This window comes from Myotis myotis, unplaced genomic scaffold (genome assembly GCF_014108235.1).
Source record: "Myotis myotis isolate mMyoMyo1 unplaced genomic scaffold, mMyoMyo1.p scaffold_m19_p_3, whole genome shotgun sequence".
Lineage (NCBI taxonomy): Eukaryota > Metazoa > Chordata > Mammalia > Chiroptera > Vespertilionidae > Myotis > Myotis myotis.
This window is the reverse complement of record NW_023416335.1, coordinates 52,865,562-52,880,499: the sequence shown is the minus strand read 5'-3', so window position 1 is coordinate 52,880,499 and position 14,938 is coordinate 52,865,562.

Sequence of the window (14,938 nt, the reverse complement as noted above, 5' to 3'; positions counted from 1 at the left end):
CCTTTTTATTGCTCTATTCTTCTAAGGAGCTCAAGATGCTTTATCAAAGTTGTTTTTGTGTGTGTGTGTGTTTTCTAATGATAAACCACACAGTACCTGCTGACACAGGTAAATATGCATAAAGCCATATCCAAGGTCCTTTTCCCTGTTCTAAATGTAATATGTTAAAAAAATGAAAGCATTTAATCACTTGAATGTCTAAGACAAAACCATTGAATATATCACAGCCTGCCTTCAGAAAAGTTAATACCAAAGGATATTTCTTTCTAGATTACACTTATAATAATTAGGTTCTTGGTTTTTATATGCTACAGATTTACTGGGAGTTGAGGTGGAAACATTTAGTTCAATTTTGGAATGATAAAATTTGTCTGTCACTCAATCTTCAGTTTTAAAAGGTTGCATATATGTTGAGAGCTCAAAAATTCTAATCTTTCAAAAAATCATGTGCAAAAATAACTTTTTAGAGATGATGTTATGCACAATTATACTACTTATTTTTGTATATACTAGTAAATTTTCTATGATCTTAATCATGTAAACATTAGGTAAACAAAAGTCATTTTTTACTAGTCATTTACTTTAAAAATATGTACAGTACACATAAAAACTTTGAGATTTCAGGGTAACTGGAATTTTTAAACATCAATGTATGAAGCAATATGGAAATTTAAAGAGCCTAAAACTATTCAGAACCCTTTTTCCACATCCCTACATGTCTCACTCCAGAGTTAAGAAAAAATATAAAATGAGAAAAATTATAAATATGTTTAGCTAAATTAATAAAGAGGAAAAGCAATAGGTAAACTAAATGTTCAGCAACAGAAAACTAATTATAGCATAGCTACTTATTGGAATAGTATGTAAACTATTATGGTAAAAACTGAGTTACACAATGATTGGAGCCCTAGCTGGTTTGGCTCAGTGGATATAAAGTACTGGCCTGTAGACTGAAGGGTCCAGGGTTTGATTCCGGTCATGGGCACGTGCCCGGGTTATGGGTTCGATCCCCAGTCGAGGCAGCTGATCAATGATTCTCTTTGATGTTGATGTTTGATGTTTGATCATTGATGTTTCTATTTCTCTCTCTCCCTCTCCTTTCCTCTCTGAAATCAATAAAAAATATATTAAAAAATAATTAGAATATATACCACTAAGTGGAATAAAGTAAATTACAAAATATTACTTACCCTATTATTGAAACAGTGTAGAGATTTTATATGCCCACAGAAACAACTTAAAACAATTATTCTATTGCTCAATCTAACTAATTATCGACAATCTTTTCTCTTAATTCTCACATCAATTTGGCTACCACTCCATGTCAATCTGCCCCCTGCACCTTATCTCTATAATTCAAAATACCTACTCAGAATAAATTGCTTTTGTTAAGTTTTACACATTTTATATTCCATAGCTTGAAAGGAAGGCCCTTTATTCACTAGTCCTGTCCTGCTGTCCATCCTAACTTTTTCCTTTCCTACAAAACACACCATACACTTCAGATATACTGAATAATTTAGAATTTCAGGAAAGTACCACACAGCTCCATAATTTTGGATACTGGGCATATAATATCTATTTTTTGCAATGCGATTCTATTCTGAATAGAATAGAATCAGCTGACACTTATTCATGTTTAAAACTCTTCTCTAGTATCCACCTCTTCTTGCCAGTTTCCCTGACCCATCTTATCATCACTCTGTTTATTAAATATCTCAATATGGTTATAATGGCATCCTGGGCAGCTATTATATGAATAATGTTCTTCTTTTTATTTCTAAGTTCCAGGATAGAGCAGTAGATGACAAATCAAGAACACAGTTTTTAGCATAAAAGTAATAGGAGCAAATAGAAACCGTTTTATGTTTTACTATAATGTGCTATCACTAGGACATTTTTAACATATCCATTATATTTTTGAAAAATAAAATAAAATTTGAAACTTAAGCAAATGTCAGTGATTGTTATAAATACAATACTTAGTTGAAAAATACCAAGCAGTCAGGCTAGAAGGCTAACATAAAAAGAACAGGCAAAATATAAATAGTCTCAATTAACAATAAGAAATCAAAACTTTAAAACATACCTTTCATACTTTTCAAAAGTACATCTAAAAGATGAAATGAGTTGGTATGAATCTAATCATATATGTGCATGATATATGCTGATAACTATAAAATACTGATGAAAGAAATCTAAGAAGACCTAAACACCTGGAGAGATGTACAGTGTTCTTAGAGTGGAACACTCAATATTGCCAAGTTGCAAACCTTTCCCAAATCGATCTACAGATTAATTAATCACTACCATAATTTAAATTCCAGAAGAAATTTTGGTGAAACTTGTAAGTTGAATCTAAAACATATGAAAATGTAAAGGCTCAAGAATAACAAAAACCTTTTTTTAATTGTACAAAATTGGATGACTCATATTTTTCAAGACTTATTATAAAGTCACAATAATCAGTATTCGGTGGTTTTGTCATAACTACTGCCAAATAGATCAACAGTACAGAGTGGAAATACAGCCACATGAATGTGGCCAATTGATTTTCAACAAGACTGCTGCTGTATTCTGTTTGAACTACCATAGCAGAATACCACAGACTGGGTGGCTAAAGAATAGAGTTTTTTCCTCATGGTTCTGAGGTCTAGAAGTTTAACATCAATGTCCCAGCAGGAAGTTTTTTGTTGAGGTCTATATTTCTACCTTGTTGTATCTTGACATGGCCTTTACATGGTACAAGTGTAGAGAGAGGGGGGGTCCCTACTGTCTCTTCCTTTTCTTTTTAAAAAAATATACTTTATTTATTTCAGAGAGGAAGGGAGAGGGAGAGAGAGACAGAAACATCAATGATGAGAGAGAATCACTGATCGTCTGCCTCCCGCATGCCCCCTACTGGGGATTGAGCCCACAACTCAGGCATGTGCCCTTGCCTGGAATCAAATCTGGGACCCTTCAGTCCACAGGCTGAAGCTCTATTCCCTGAGGCAAACCAGATAAGGCTCTCTTCCTTTTCTTAAATGAACACCAGTCCTATCAGATTAGGTTCTCACTCTTATGACCTTGTTTAATGTATTACCTCCTTAAAGAACCTATCTCCCCATACAGTCACATTGGGGATTAGTGCTTCAACATATGTATTTCGGCAATATATAATTCAATCTATGAGTGTTAAATGGACAAAAGCTAACCACTTGATAGGGTGATGTGTGAACAATTAAATATCCTTATAAAGGAGGAGAGAGAGAGAGAGACTCATATTGATCACTGCATAAAAAAAAAAAGTTAATGCAGTGTGTCCTAGACCTAAACTTAAACCTGAAATGTGATAAAACATCTAGAAACATTATAATAGAAAATATGTTCTTAGGTAAGGTAAATACTTTTTAGTGATGACACTTACAGAAGAATTAATAGAAGAAAAGAAAATGATAAATTGCACTCCATCAAGGTTAAATGTAAAATCACTGGGATAAATTAGGGAAGGAGAAGAAATCATAATAACTGCAGTAACATCTGTAAATCTAAAATATTTTATATTTACCTCTAAACAAACATAAAATTTTCAATTTCTTTCATCACCCTTCTTAAATTATCTTTCCATACTATACAAACTAAAAGGTTTTAATTATATTTCAATATATTTTAAAACTGGTTATATTAGATACAAATTGTTAAGTCATACAGTAAATAATCAAACTTAGAGATCAGCAATATTTACATTAATTATCCAGAGAGTAAGTATTTTAGGCTTTAAAAGCCATAAGCCTCCACTGCAACTAAATCTGTTATTAGAGCTCCAGAGAAGTCATAAATAAGTAAATAAGTTAGGAAATAAAAAAGTAATTTAGAAACAAAAGTGGTCAGCCCAGGCTCATAATATGTTAAAAACTGAAACAAAATCTATCATAACTATCTTTTCCTAGTTACTAAAAAGTAACATAAAATCAGTAACATGACTTACCCCTTTGACTATTAAAGTTTTTTAATGAACACACTCTGAGTTTGTTTGTTCCTTTTTGGGGTTTTCCTTGTTTTGGTTTGCATTTGTTTTTTGTGTATTGTAGTGAAGGAGTGCCAAACCTAAAATTAGAATGTTTCATATTCTGTTGTTTCTACTTATTAAATTTGGTTGGAATCACTTAAACTTTCTGAGTCAGTTTCTCCTGCAGTATAAAACAAAATAACTAGGAGGATTATGTAGCTAAAAGGTCATTTTGTAATGTAAAAAGCATTATACAGACCTAGCATCACTTGAACTGTCTCCCCCTCAACCCTTTCTCCATGGCTGCCTCACTTCCAACTCTGACTAAAGTCTTTGAAACATACTAACCCATGGCATGACCTTGCGTTCCATCTTCTCTTCACAGGGACCATTCTCCTGCATTGATACAGCTGTCACCTAAATGCTAATGTTATCTAAATTGGCTTCTCTACTCTAAGAGTCTCCCTTTGATTCCAGCAATTCATTCCATGCATACTACCAAAGTTATCTTCCATAAATTCATTATTTATTTGCTTAAAAAGGCAGTGATTTACTACTCTCTAAGGATAAAAACATAAACTCCTTGTTATGGCCCACACAAGCCTACCTGGCTCCTCAGCCAGCACCCAGCTGGACCTCTGCCATTCCATGCTCTTTGGCACTCTCGGCTGAGGGGTCTCAGCTGGTATAGCGTCACCGGGCTCACCTCTTACCCAACCTTCCCACCATGAAGGGGGCAGTAGGCACAGAACCTGTGATTCCATGCCTTTGTGTGTGTTTGGTGAAACACACACATTTTAGGTGCCATGGCAAAGGCCAAACTTTTGGCACCATCAACATTTTGGAAGCCCCTGTGCCATGTGTATGGGAATAACAGGTGTACAAAATAAATTCTATTAATTGCTATTTTACCTTCCCCCCCAAAGAAAAGGTATTTCAACCCTTTTATTAAAAAGAAAGGTGTATCAAGGTTTTAAGGATTAAAACAAACTTATATTGACATATACAATCCTCTTCAAAATTACCAACCTAACCTCCTATCTCTTTCACCTTCTGTAATTTATCCATGTTCTATAGTCTAGTCACACTAATCTACTCCTTATTCTTTCAATAAGTAATGGTTATGCAGTGTTTATTTAGTGTTATTCCCTCTGCCTTTTAGATATCTAGTACTTATTTGTTATGATGCTATTTCTTGTGTAAGTCTTTTTTGTATGTCTCCTATAGTGAAAATTGGTTATTTTCTTTTCTGTGACACACTATGTACTTATCTCTACATGAGGACTTTTTTTTCCCACTATACTCTCAATCTCACAAACTTTTAACCCACTGAAAATCTATTGTTTTCTTCGATCAGCCCTATATATTCTTTTTATTCCCATTTTCTATGTTGGAGCCTAGAATAGACATTCAGGAGTATCTATTGAATATGAAGTAAAGTTATAAAAAATACATGACTTTTTATCATCTAACAAAATCTCTACTCCAGCATTCCCAGGTTTAGTGCCCTCCTCTAAGTAAATTTCTTAATTTATAATACATCATTGCTGTGATAACTTTATGCAATTGTATATATTCTAGGCTTGCTACCACTGGGGCAATGAATTTAAGCATATTGAAATATTTTATGTGATCCACTGTTCACATTTTTCTTATTCTTCTCTGAAAAGTTGCTTTCTTCTTCTTTATATACCTGATTTGGCTTTCTGATACAAGTTGACAGTTTGGGTAATGATGGAAGAAACACAAAAATTAAAAGTTACTGCCTAATTAGAGCCATCTGCTATTATATTTCTCTTTACTAGTTACCCAAGGAACAGCTTTTTAAATTTTATTTTGGCAGTGCTTCTCTATGCTCTTTTCAAAACCCTCCCCTTATATTTTTATATGCTGCAAGAATTTGATTTGGCTTCTCAATTACATCATTACTTTTCCTACTTTGAATAATAGTTTAAGATGCCTCTCAAGGCAGTTACTATGTTAACTATGATAGGAGGCTAGAACTAGATTTTATGAGTGTTTAAGAATTAGTCTGAAAATGTCGGTCATGTCAATTGAGATTTCTCTGCCCTCTGTATCCTTTTTGGCATATTATTTTCCAAAGATCTAAAGCACAAAAGAAGATATACTAAGTATTCCTGGGAACATCTTTCCCCCTGAATCCTTTTAACTTTTATTTCCAGTAACTTAGTTATAGTATCAAAAACATCCCTGGCTAAATGAACATTGTATCCCTGAGAACAATGGCTATCAGTTTAATAATGCTGTTTGACAGCTATGGATTCCATCACCATTTTGGGATGACTTAATCTATTAAAGAAGAAAAGTAAGAGGTACATTTGTTAAAATATTTATTGCAAAGTAAGATGTTATAATTTCTAATCTTTTCTAATGCACAATTATATACTTAAACTGTACTACATTTCCCTCCATGGCTTGCTTGGTCAGATTTGCATTTCTATGGCAGATCCATACCTGCAGACCCATCTTTCCTCTATTGATATGGTAAATCCTGGAGACCAGAGAGGATTCTGAAGAAAAAATTGACATGGGAATTGGAGGGATTATGAAATACAGTCAATTTTTAAAGAATTTTGAATTCTACTTCAGTAAGAAAAAATATTTCCATAAAACGAGGGAACATTATTCAATATTTTTTACACATAAATAATTTAGGAAGACTTGGATGACAGACAAAGGTAAGAGATATCAATCAGAGAGTAGGAAAGCAGTGCTTGTTGCCTCAAATTTATTAAAATTTTCTAAAAATTTTAACTTTTTCATATAATATTTTAGACCATCCTTTGTATATTGCTCAAATCAACATGATTCTAAAACTCTTTTAGCCTGTTATTTCTGTGTAGATCAATAATTACAGTGAGCTTTTGTTTTAATATAAGTTGACATTGGAGCTCAGTTTGTAAATCTTCTCTATTTTAGTATTGAGCACATAATATCTGAAAAAAGCTCCCTAAGACTTTCAAGGAAACATCATTAAAACCCTTACTGCCACTTAGATATCATAATGAATCTCGAAACCACAAAAATTCTGGAAGAAAACATAGGCAGTAAAATCTCAAACATCTCTTATAGCAATATTTTTTGCCAATATATTTCCTCAGAGAAACAAAGGAAAAAATAAACAAATGGGACTACATCAAATAAAAGGTTTTTACATAGCAAAAGAAACCATCAACAAAATGAAAAGACACCCCACTGAATAGGAGAACATATTCACCAACAATACACTGATAAGAGGTTAATATCCAAAATTTATAAGGACCTATACAACTCAAAACCAAAAAATCAAACAATCCAGTTAAAAAATGGCAAAGGACCTGAATACACACTTCTCCAAAGAGGACATACAGATGTCCAGTAGACATATGAAAAAATATGCAAAGTAACAATTCATCAGAGAAATGAAAATTACAACCACAGTGAGATATCACCTCACACCTCTCAGAATGGTTATCATCAATAAATCAACAAACAAGTGTTGGTGAGGATGAGGAGAAAAGGGAACCCTCTTTCACTGTTGGTGGGAATGCAGATTTGAACAACCATTGTGGAAATCAGTATGAAGTTTCCTCAAAAACAAAAAATTGAACTGCCTTATGACCCAGCAATTTCACTTCTGGGAATATATCCATAGAAACCCAAAACACTAATTCAAAAGAATATATGCACCCCTAGTATTATTTATAATAGCCAAGATTTGGCAGCAGCCCAAGTGGTAATCAGTAGATGAGTGGATAAGAAAGATGTTACATTTACACAATGGAATACTACTAAGCCATAAAATTTAAGAAAAATCTTACCTTTTGAAACAGCATGGATGGACCTGGAGGGTATTATGCTAAATGAAATAAGCCAGTCAGAGAGAGACAAGCACCACATGATTTCATTTATAAGTGAAATCTAATGAACAAAATCTACATATATAAAAGCCTAAATAACTGTTCGACTGTTTGACTGTTTGACCAGTAGCTATGATGCACAATGACAACCAGGGGGCAGACGCTCAATGCACAGGCATGGAAACATGGAACAGACTGATGAATTTCAGAATAAAAGGGGAAGTGGAGAGAAGGGGAAGAGATTAACCAAAGATCTTATATGCATACTAGAGGCCCTGTGCACAGATTCATGCACTGGTGAGGTCCCTCGGCCTGGTCTGTGGGGAGCAGGCCGAAACCTGCTCTCCAACATTCCACGAGGGATCCTGGATTGCAAGAGGATGCAGGCCAGGCCGAGGGACCCCGCCGGTGCATGAATCTGTGCACCAGGCCTCTAGTAAACTGATAAACAAAGTAAAGACAGACTCATGGATACAGCTGTCAGAGGGGAGGGAGGTTGGGGGTTGGGTGAAAAAGGTGAAGGGATTAAGTAAACAAACAAACAAACAAAAAGAAACACATAGACACAGACAAGAGTATGTTGATTACCAGAGGGAGAGGGAGCTGGAGGGAGGTAGAAGAGGGTAAAGGGGGGATAAATGCTGATGGAAGGAGAGTTGACTTTGGGTGGTAAACACATAATACAATCTACCTAATAAAAGCCTAAGCGACAGTTACGGCAGAACAACCAGACTGACTGGTCGCTATGATGCTTACTGACGCTCAACACAGGAGCTGCCCCCTGGTGGTCAGTGCTCTTCCCCAGGGGGAGTGCCACTCAGCCAGAAGCCAAGCTCACAGTTGGTGAGCTAGGTGGCAGTAGTGGGAGCCTCTCCTGCCTCCATGGCAGCACTAAGGAGCAGTAAGCCAAGTGGTAAGGAGCAGCAAGCAGGTGGGCGGTAAGGAGCAAGGGGTCCTGGACTGTGAGAGGGAGCAAGCCGGGCTGAAATTTCATGCACCGGACCTCTAGTATACTGATAATAGAATTGTACAATAGATATTTATATAATTTTTAAAATATATTTATTTTTTTACAGAGAGGAAGGAAGAGGGATAGAGAGTTAGAAACATTGATGGGAGAGAAACATCAATCAGCTGCCTCCTGCACACCCCCCACTGAGGATGTGCCCGCAACCAAGGAACATGCCCTTGACCGGAATTGAACCTGGAACCCTTCAGTCTGCAGACTGACGCTCTATCCACTGAGCCAAACCAGCCAGGGCAAAACCTATATCATTTTATTAACCAATGTCACCCCAATAAACTTAATAAAAATTAAAATACATAAATTCTGATGATCATACAGTAATGGGCTGCAACAACATTATTATTCCAACACTTATTTTAAAGTTTAGAACTATCCTATCCCTAAATCCTTTCCTGCAACATTTTGTTTAGAGTGGGCCATAAGAGATATTTTTCACACAATGCTATTTGGAATGTAAGCAAACCCTCTTCTAAATATCTACCAGAAAAACTCAAAAACATGTATTTTCAAAGACATATGCACTTCTATATTGCAGCATAACTCACAGTGGCCAAGACATGGAGATGACCAAAGTGTCCTTTGATAGGGGTCTGGATAAAGAAGCTTATATACTATGGAATACTAATTAGATATAAGAAAATATGGAATACTGCCATTTGTGACAATATAGATGGACCTCGAGAATATTATGCTAAGCAAAATAAATCCGAAACAGCTAAGAACCATATGATTTCACTCAAATGTGAGATATAAAACTGAAACTCATAGACACAGACAGTAGTATGATGGTTACCAGAGGAAAGGGGGTGGGGAGATAGTAGAAGCAAAAGGGAAACTTTTTTAAAAAAAATATCTTTATTGTCGCCGAAACCGGTTTGGCTCAGTGGATAGAGCGTCGGCCTGCGGACTGAAAGGTCCCGGGTTCGATTCCGGTCAAGGGCATGTACCTTGGTTGCGGGCACATCCCCAGTAGGAGATGTGCAAGAGGCAGCTGATCGATGTTTCTCTCTCATCGATGTTTCTAACTCTCTATCTCTCTCCCTTCCTCTCTGTAAAAAATCAATAAAATATATTTAAAAAAATTATCTTTATTGTTGTAAGTATTACATATGTCCCTATTTTTCCCCAGTGACTCCTGCACCTCGCAGCTGCCCCCCATGTCCCTCTACCAAGGCCTTCACCAACACTACTGTCAGTGTCCATGAGTTATGCATATAAGTTCTTTGGTTACTCTCTTCCTGCCTCCTCCCTTCCACAGTCTATTCCAGGCTTCTATGTCTCTTGATCAATATTGTTAATTAGTTTGTTTTGTTCATTAGATTCCACATATGAGTGAGATCATGCAATATGTATCTTTCTCTGACTGGCTTATTTTGCTTAGCATGATATTCTCCAGATCCCTCCATGCTGTCTCAAAGGTAAGAGGTCTTTCTTTTTATAGCTTCACTAGACCAGTGCATGAAATTAGTGCACTGGGGGGTGTCCCTCAGCCCAGGCTGCACCCTCTCCAATCTGGGACTGCTGGCTCCCAACCGCTCACCTGTCTGCCTGCCTGATTGCCCCTACCGCTTCTGCCTGCCAGTCTGATCACCCCCTAACTACTTCCCTGCCAGCCTGATTGACATTTAACTGCTCCCCAGCCAGCCCAATCACCCCAGCTACCCTCCCCTGCCAGTCCGGTTGCCCCCAACTGCCCTCCCCTGCCAGCCCGGTTGCCCCCAACTGCCCTCCCCTGCAGGCCTGGTCGCCCCTAACTTTCCTCCATCCCCTGCCAGCCTGATCATCCCTAACTGCCCTCCCTCCCCTGCCAGCCTGATTGCCCCTAACTGCCCTCCCCTGCCTGCTTGGTCACCCCCAACAGCCCTCTCCTGCTGGCCCGGTCTCCCCAACTGCTCTCCCCTGCCAGCCTGGTCACCTCTAACTGACCTCCCTCCCCTGCCAGCTTGATTGTCCCTAACTGCCCTCCTTCCCCTGCCAGCCTGGTTGCCCCTAACTGCCCTCCCCTGCCTGCCTGGTCACCCCCAACTGCCCTCTCCTGCTGGCCTGGTCGCCCTTAACTGCCCTCCCCTTCTGGCCTGATCACCCACAGCTGCCCTCTCCTGCCAGGCATCTTGAGGCCGTGGCAGTCAACTAGCATTTTCCCTCCTTACTGGCTGTGGGTGCTTCCATCTTTGTGATGGTGTGAAGGTCACTTAGTATATTCCCTCTTTATTAGGTAGGATAGCATTCCATTGTGTAAATGTACACAGCTTTTTTTGCCACTCATCTACTAATGGGCACTTGGGCTGTTTTCAAATCTTAGCTATTGTAAATTGCGCTACTATGGACATAGGGGAAGGTAACTTTTAATGAATACAATTGCATAAGTTAAAATCACCCATTTAAAAAATAATACCAATTAAGTATATTCCAATCAATTGAAAAAACATGAGAGTAGGAGCCACATTATTACCTTCATTATAGGTAAAGTCATATTGGAATATATTGCTATAGACTTATATGTCGCAGGTAAGTATATACCATTATAAAGTATATACCTATAGACTTGCTGAAAATACCATTTATAGGAAACAAGAGTTTATTAAGTGGCCTCAATAAATACACACATTTCTATTATGTCAAAATATAATAAAATTGTGCAAGTCATAAGTAGGCTCAATAAATTAGCACAAAAATATCTAAGTAACTACCATGAAGAATAAGAGAGCATGAAAAACAGTCTAGAAGCCATCACTACTTTCCCTCTCCCCCCACTCTTCTAGTTTTCTTTTTCTTTTTTTTGATAAATTTACATAAATGTTAAGAATTCATTACTGACACAAAAAGATGGCATGTAGCAACAAAAATCTCTGTGTTATTAGAAGATATGAAAAAGCATAAAATCAGATTCTTTATTGGGGAATCACTGCACAATTCATGAACCACTGCTAAATTATAGAAGTTAAATTATTCTTACAAGTGTGTAAGTCACTATTGCCTCCTTCACGATTTATTGGAGACAATCCTCACAATTACTATCCTCACTTTAAAATGATTAAATATATTTAAATCTATCTTTTTAAAGAATAATTTTGGTAGTTTCCTAAGGTGTCTGAGGTCAATACCCACATGAAATGTGCCCATCTGTGTCAGAATATGTGTGCCAGGCTGTTAACTATTTTTGTATTTGTTAAGTATATTCACCCATTATTTGTTTTATAACTAATAGCTAATATGGCTTTTATAAAATACTAGTGGTCCAGTGCATGAAATTCATGCATGGGGCGTGTCCCTCAGCCCACCCTGTACCCTCTCCAATCTGGGACCCCTTGGGGGATGTCTGACTGCCAGTTTAGGCCCACAAGGATCGGTCCTAAACCGGCATTCGGTCATCCCTCTCACAATCCAGGACCACTGGATCCTAACCGCTCACCTGCCTGCCTGCCTGCCTGCCTGCCTGATTGCCCCTAACCACTCTGCCTGCCAGCCTTCTCGCCCCCAACTGCCCTCCCCTCCTATCCTGATTGCTCCTAACTGCCTCTGCCTCTGCCCCACCTCCATGGCTTTGTCCGAAAGGTCTCCCGGAAGATCTCCCAGTCTAATTAGCATATTACCCTTTTATTAGTATAGATTAAAGTAAATATTCATGATTATAAATTTTCTAATATGTGTTAATTAGCTGTGGATGCGGATACGTAGTCATGTATTTTTAAAATTTATTTATTCATTTTTAAATGTTTTGGATATTGAGAGAGAGAGAGAGGGAGAGAGAGAGAGAGAGAGAGAGAGAGAGAGAGAGAGAGAGAGAGAGAGAGAGAATACTTTGTTGTTAACTTATTGATGCATTATTGATGCATTCATTGGTTGATTCTTGTATGTGCGCTGACTTGGGATTGAACCTGCAATATTGGCTTATCAAGATAATGCTCTAACTAACTGAGTTGCTTGCCAGGGATGAAATTTCTTTTTAATTGTAGTTGGTATATAATATTATGGTATGTTAGTTTCAGGTGTACAACAGAGTGTGATTCAACATTTATATACTTTACAAAGTAATCACCACAATAAATCTAGTAGATAGTTATATTACTCTTTAGTAATTCATGCACTTGGGGGCAGGGGGCCATCAGCCTGGTCTGCACCCTCTCGCAGTCCAGGAGCCCTGGGGGCATGTCTGACGGATGGCTTAAACCCACTAAGCCATCAGTCAGACATCCTTAGCATTCCCACAGAAGCGGAAGAGGCTCCCACCACTGCTGCTGTGCTCACCAGCCATGAGCCTGGCTTCTGACTGAGTGGCGCTCCCCCTGTGGGAGAACACTGACCACCAGGGGGCAGCTCCTGCATTCAGTGTCTTCCCCCTGGTGGTTAGTGCGCATCAATTCCACCATTCAGTCATTTGCATATTAGCCTTTTTATTATTTAGGATATGCTGTAGATGAGGCCCCCTAGAACCATAAGAAATGCAAAAAAATCACTGTTAACTCATTCTCAAATTGCCCCACTTAAAATCAAATTGCCTCCCTCTGTGGTGTGTGCGGCACCTTGGGAACCACTGGGCTTGAAACTTTTCCTCTTTGAGCTTCATTTCTGAATACATACGCATATACCATGGGAATTGTAATCTCTTCTTTGCAAACCTCACTGGGTTTTCATGAGGAGGTTCTGAGCTAAGAAACCTAGAAATGTTTCATCAAGTCAGTGATGTCTAAACTGGAAGGGATTGTTATTTTTAAGCCCATAGGTACCCTCACAGGAAGCCAGTGCTGATTAGGGCATGATTGTTTCCTAGGACGGTAGCTATCAAAGCTTTGTAGAGGGTTCCACAGGCCTCAGAGGGGCGGGCTCTGGCCAGCAGCCCTGTAGTGGTGATCATCCCTGGGGGCACTGGCTGGGGGAGGTGGTAGGGGGGCAAAAGGGAGTGGCAAGGCCTAAGGGGGAGTAAATGTCAAACCTCCCCACTTGGCGCTATTCTTTAAATTTCTATGTGCCCATTTTGCAGCTGCATGTGCTCAGGGCAGGGCTCCACTCTCCTGGAGCAGGGCAGGGGCCGGGCCAGGGTGGGGCCAGGTGGGCTAGGAGGGTGGGTTTAGCCACGGCCCTCAGCGCGGTTCAGTGCACTTCTGCTGCAGAGATGGTGCCACTGCTGTTGGGGAGATGAGTCTGACCTTGGGGGGCCGCTCAGGTCTGCCTCCAGCCAGGTCTGGAGTTGTAGGGAGGAGAGGCATACCCAGGACCAGTGGAGGGGGACCAGCAGTGGCAGGCCATGGGCCCCGGGTGCCTCGGGGGCGCTGGTGGGTCATCACTGTCATGCTATTGTTGTGAGTGTCCCTGGCGGGGGTAGTGGGGGACAAGATCAGGAGTCGGAGGTTCGGGCTGCGGCTACCTCCGGGGCTACATCTTCTCCTTGTCCAGTCAGCCTCTCCATCCCCCCAGGGATGCAGGGGCTGGGGTAGCGTGTCTGTGCAGGAGGATTGAAGAGCTCCCCGTGGCCACTTCCTCTTCCTTCTTTGCAGTCTTGGCTCCTGTCAGGAGCTCTTCTCAGACACCTGGGAACTTGGCTCCAGCCGCCTTGCCCTTCCATGGCTCCCTGTTGTCCCACCCCACTTGGCTCTCCCTGGCCACCCACCTGTCAGGAGCCTGCTGGGGTGCCATGCTGCAGGGAGTGCAGTCCTGGGGCAGAGGGTGGGGGTATGGGGAGCAGCTCCAGTAAAGTTTAGAAAACCCCCGGTCCATGTTGGGATTTGGCTGCGGGGTTGTGGGAGAGTCTGCCTGGGTGGGAAATAATCACTCAAGACCCGGAGTCCCACCCCGTGGCCCCACAGCCCTACCCACCCTGCTGAATGGTCATGATGTGATGGCGTCCTAGATACTTTGCATATTCCTCTATTAATATATAGGACTAGTGCCCTGGTACACAAAATTCATGCACTTGGGGAAGGGTCCTTCAGCCCAGCCTGAGCCCTCTCGCAGTCTGGGAGCCCTTGGGGGATGTCCGACTGATGGCTTAGGCCCGCTCCCTGCTAGGAGCATGCCTAAGCTGGCATTCGGACATCTTTAGCACTGCTGCGGAGATGGGAG